At 40.9% G+C, this 5768-nt stretch overlaps 1 pseudogene; it reads left to right on the forward strand.

Moving 5' to 3' along the window:
* The first annotated feature begins 633 nt into the window (after window positions 1-633).
* On the forward strand, window positions 634-5222 carry LOC139812933 (uncharacterized; annotated as a pseudogene).
* The last annotated feature ends 546 nt before the right edge of the window (window positions 5223-5768 follow it).

Consider the following 5768-nt stretch of genomic DNA (forward strand, 5'->3'; position numbering starts at 1 on the left):
GTCGAATGACGAAAGCGCGCATGTAATTACTCCCGCCGCCGCCGCCGCTGCCGCTGCTTTGCGAACACGGATTAAAAATTACTAGACTCACTAGGCCGCAGGGGGTGCTCTACGCACCAGGGCGCGCGTCTATTCGCTAATAGGATTCGCGAATCGTGAATTTTGTATACCGCGCCGCTTACGTGACGCGAATCGCGATATTTGTCGAAAACGCGCATAGCGTAGCCCAAGCGCGTTTACGCTTGACGCGCTCTCTACCTAATCATAATCTACACACCCAACGGTTGTACCATTTTACATAATTACGAGCCGATAACGTATGTCAATTCAGGGCGCGATAACGTGTTATTTCGACGAGAGTTGTATGCGGTTTCAACGAGATATGCTTCAATTGCGCGCGACCGTCAGCCAATGAGGAGAGCGCACACTTTTGTCTCTCTCGTTGTGAAAGCCAACGATGTATCGGAATAATGTTAGAAGAATGCATCGGATACCGGAAATGAGAGAAATTGTTAACGAGACGGAATAATTTTATAAAAGTTTAAAAATGGTATAAATTGTAAAAAAGGAGACAATTTTTAACGTTAGTCCGAAAATTGAAAAAATTTAAAAACGGTATTTTATTTCGAATAAATGAAGAAAAAGATTATCGTGGCCGCTCTTGGATTATTGTTGCAGCGCAAACCGCAGACGAGCCTCGCGCTCACGACTAGAAACAAATGCTCTCCCCCGTTTGGGACAGCTGCTCTCCCACAAACTGCGCGACGACAACAGCGACCCGAAAGCGCGCTGGTAATGCAAATTACCAACTCTGCATTACCGACGGTTTCGGATCACAGCCGCGTCGCGCAGTTTGGGAGAGCAGCCGTCCCAAAAGAAGAAAGCACCTGCTTTCAATCGCGAACGCGAATTACCCATCCGCGGTTCGCGCTGCGACAATCGGACAATTTTTTCCGTGTAAGTACCTTGAGTTTTTCAAAACGATAGAAAAAAAAACGTTATTTTTCAAGACATTCCCAAAGACGCGTGAAAGCGTTCGACGCATCGACATGCGCGTCCTCCACGCGTCCTCCAATTGTCAATCTACATTGTATTTCACCTGTGTGTGCTTTTCTCGAATGTTCATTGCCGTCGGGAGGCTTATACATTCGATGATGATGATGTCACGACGCCTGATACGTGAGTATTTTGACACTTTGGTGCGCATTTTGCCGCCAAAAATAAATTCGTCATACATATGCGGCACAATATTGCTTCCTAAGCTGCGCGCGCGATACTTTCTTCCTTATATCTTTTTAAGCAAAACGATCCACCAATCGCGCAAGAGCTGTCCCCCGGATGCATATAAATATGTTATTAATCGCATATTGTTGTATTACAAATAATACACATGTAAATGTATTTTTATTTTGGATACTCTATATAAATGTATGTCTTTTAGAGCCACTCATCCAGAGCTCAGAAATATACACTCGTTCTTCTATATGTCCAGCGAAGAAGATTCGTCTAGGTATACGCATGTTATGTCTGCCGTATAAGATGTAAAATTTTAGACAAGTCGATACATCGTTATTTTGATTCCTCTTAAATTGCAGTTTGGCTGCAGAGACAAGGCTAAAGAACGGACAATCGCTTAGCGATGCAATGGCACAGCCATCGACGAGCAGCAGCTGTCGAGAACTAGACGAACGAAATACTCGGGAAGCAATCTTCTATAAACGTTTAATCGCTATATTGTTATCAAATCTTGCGATACAGGCAAGTATAGTTGTCACGTGTCGGTAATCGAAGAGCGTAGTCTAAAATCATTTAGCACGTACAAGTTTATGTTACTCATCAAAGTCAATATGTACATTCTTATTCGTATATGTATATATGTATAATAAAACAAATTGACAAATTGTTCTTGCAGAGAATTGACGACGGATTAATTGGAAGGCTTGACATAGAAGCGTCTTCTTCGCAATTCGAGTACCTTCGGAACTTTGTAAACGGCCAAGGTTCTATAAGGAAAGTTGACAGAATTCTCAAAAATGCGATAAAGCGATCCGCATACTCGGCGTGTGATTATATGGCCGTCTTTTCCGTCTTTTTATCCGGGGCGTCTTATCATTTCAATTTGTTTACGAGCAAAGCATCCGAGTATTGGACGCTTATGAATGAACACGTAAGAATAATAGTATTTGTGTATAATATTTATAAGATTATACCTCCACACATTTTGAGTTTATGTATTTAGCGATGTGGATCTAAATCAATTTTCTTAACTGTCACAGTGGGACATAACTGTAATCGCCTTCACACTCGTAGCTAGTTCAATAATTTTGAGAAGACAAAGATGCAGGTCTCGAGGCTTACTTATCTTTCTCATGATCGATGTTATATTTGTAATCAGTTTCTTCATAATTTGGTGGCGACTTATACAGGTAATTTATATATTATTTTATCACAAAAAAAATGTACACTTTTAAGTATATACATTTGTATATCGATCATATTGCGAAAACTTGTGTAGCGTATATTAAAAATTAAGTAGATAACGTACATATCTATATTTTGCATAAAATAATGACTATAAATTATAATTTTTGATTTAAAAATTTCTTCTATTTCGCAGGAAGCAGAAATTAAATTAATGGCGGCACAAGCGCGATTTGCCGAAATGCCAATTGCCTGCCAGCCGGATAAAATGAGTCTGTGGGACAAGATGTGGGAGAAGATTGCATCCTGTGAGTATCTGTGATATGTAATGCATTTAAAAAAAAAAAAACACTATTATACATTATAATGTAAGCGAAAATCTGTTCGCACAGCTACGAACGATTGCGAAAGATACTATGAAACGATCAAGACAAATCCTAGATTGCAAGTGACACCGGCATTTGCATTGACCCATTTTGTCACTACGACTTTTGTCCAACCTTTATCGTACTTTGGATCAGTTATGTCTGAATTCATAGATAACGCTACCGGTAAGTTGAATTTGGTTCAATGTCAATAATATGCAAACATTATTGGATTATTAACTGTGTGTTGTGCATTGTTTCGCAGGTAGATTAAACTTTGTGTACAAGTTTCCCGTCGTAATCGCTCTTTTCTTAAGTTTCTGCGTATGTATAATATTGATACCGTTTTTCTGGATTGGCGGATCTATTAATTTCGGTTTTGGACCGTTCTTCAAATTTGGAATAAAGGCAGACGAAACTCCATCAACGAGAAGAAAGAACGCATCAAACGGATTTACGAGGTATTGATTACACTGTTGTTGTATACTCTTAAAATTAGTTTTCGTTACGTTTGTGAATTAAATCATCGATTAAACTTATTGATTTATCGTTTCCTTCAAAGAGATTATCGTGTTCCAATTTAGTTATATATTATTCGGAACATTCCAAATATAATAATATAAAACTTGTCTAATGTTACAAATACATTTTGATGTACATACGTTTCTTTTTGGTTACAGGAAACTTCACCTAGGATGAGATTAAAAGATTCAGACGAAACGAAGCGCATTACGTCGGGACGAGATAATGGTAATGCTAAAAAAAAAATAGCAAGATATTTGTAATAGATTCCTATAAATAGTTAAGTAAGGTAAATGTCCCCATGGCCGATCATGTTCCCTCTACCGACCTTTTTGACGTGAAACGTTGTTTACGAGGCTGCTGATTCAACAACACGTTCATTAGTGCAGTGGAAAAATTCAGGAATTCGTGCAGTACAAAAGAATTATAACGTGCAGAGTAAGTACAATAGTTAAATATATTTTTTTTCGCATTTCTTGCCGCACGTCACCATCCACGCGTATTCTTAAGAGTGAGGTTAGGAATTGTCGGTCGCCTAAATAGTCCGTATTTCGTTCAAAATCCTTTTGTAAGGAATAATCCGAGCGTTAAATGGTTTGTTACAATTTGATTGCCATATTCGAAAAAAAAAATTAGTCAAAAACTGTCATTTTTTTTATTTATTCGATGGTCGAGGTTAGACACAGCAAAACGCCTGCATATCCCCAGTACCGTACACGTAAACGTCAGTATCATCGAAGCTGAAAAAGAAAGGAAACGCTTGGAACGAGAAGAAAAGGCGAGGAAAAGGCAAGAGCAGTTAAAGAAAAAAAATGTCAAAGTAAAGAAAGTTAGCTAATATATCGATGATCTCACCGTTCGTGGCAACGTTCCGACGGCTGCGGTGAGTGTGCTCTTTTCAAACATGGGGAGGTTAAGAGGTTATCCGCTTAGAGGCAGTACTATGTGGGATCTCGGTAGTCGCGGCGCCGTGGTGTTGTTAAGTGTGACGTGTGGGTGCGTGCTGATATACAACGCCTGGGGCGCTATCCTGGCGCTGGCGTTCACCTTGCTTCTGGTGGTGTACGCGTGCTACTCCCTGCTCGTCAACGACAGTCTGCTGTCGCCGCACGCGTATCACGTTCTCGGTTCTCGGTTACCTGCGGGAGGCGATTCACGAGCTCGGCGCGGCCCTCCGTGTCGTCCACGTCCACGGTACCGGTTACGTGCGTAAGCTCTGGCACAGTGCGAGCCGTTGTTACCGCGAGCGTTTCCCTCCGTTCAGGATGGACAGGCGACGCGCGAGCAATTATCAGCTCAGCAGCGACTCGTACGCTGCCAAGCGCGGAGAGTCGCCGTCGTTACCGTCATCGCCATCGTCGTCGTCGTCGTCCAGGTTTGGCTTGATAAAAATACCTTTTCATGACTTATGTGTATTTTTCATGTTTATCATTGATTTATGTTCATTTTTATGTTTACTTTTCGGTTGAAACCTCCGCCTCGCATGCTCTGAAAAAAGGTAATCGGTAATGGGGACATGCCCGGTCGGAATTGGACACAGCTGGTCGGTAGAGGGGGCACGCACTAGTGCGCCTTTATTCTTCTCTATCTAGAAAAATACTTGACGGAATGGATTGAGCCTACGATTTTTGGAAAGTGCATGGATGAAGCTATCCACCAGTATGAAACTCTTTATCGAATTTATTTTTGTCACGCTTGACAACGCCATTCTTTTGTTGGGTCGGCCTTATAGGTGTCGGCCATAGGGACATTTACCTTAATTGTTATTGCATATTAGATCCTGCTGGAGGTGACACTGGTGATACCGATATACAACTGAGAGAAAGATGCAAGGGTAAAAAATGCAAGTGTGAAAATAAAAGTGGAGATGGAGATGTAGAATGAGATGAAGAAGAGAAAAATAGAGATTGCTGACAAAATTGAGGAGCATTGTCGTACAATGCTCCTCAATCTTGTTTATATTGCTAACGATCAATTTTTTAGATTAGTAATTATTAATTTTTATACTATTAATAATTAATAATAACTGCATATTGATGTTATACATTTAAAATTATAAGCTCATTTTATTTATCTTATAATCCGTGGGTTCCGTAAAGCGTTATATATGTATTATATTATTATAGCTGCTTAGAATAACAATGCCTGCTTGGAATAACAATATTCTGCGCGTCATTTTTATCATTTCCCGCCTTTTATTTTGTAACTGAAATTTTGTGGTGAAATTCTGGTTGAGGAAAGGCTTTTGCAATCCTGGCGCGTTCTGTGGCCGCGCCCCGCGGAATCTCTCCTAACAGAAAGGCACGATTGACCTTCGCAGGAATAACCGCATGCGGTCGCGGGAGTAACGTAAATCGGAAGTCGGTGGTGCGTAAGGGTGTGGTAGTAAGGGTGTATTCGGCATTTCGATTCTGACGGCCGAGGGGCGAACGGAAGAGGAAATCCCGACGGGAATCGGCA

Source organism: Temnothorax longispinosus, chromosome 5, assembly GCF_030848805.1.
Source record: "Temnothorax longispinosus isolate EJ_2023e chromosome 5, Tlon_JGU_v1, whole genome shotgun sequence".
In the NCBI taxonomy this organism is placed as follows: Eukaryota; Metazoa; Arthropoda; class Insecta; order Hymenoptera; family Formicidae; genus Temnothorax; species Temnothorax longispinosus.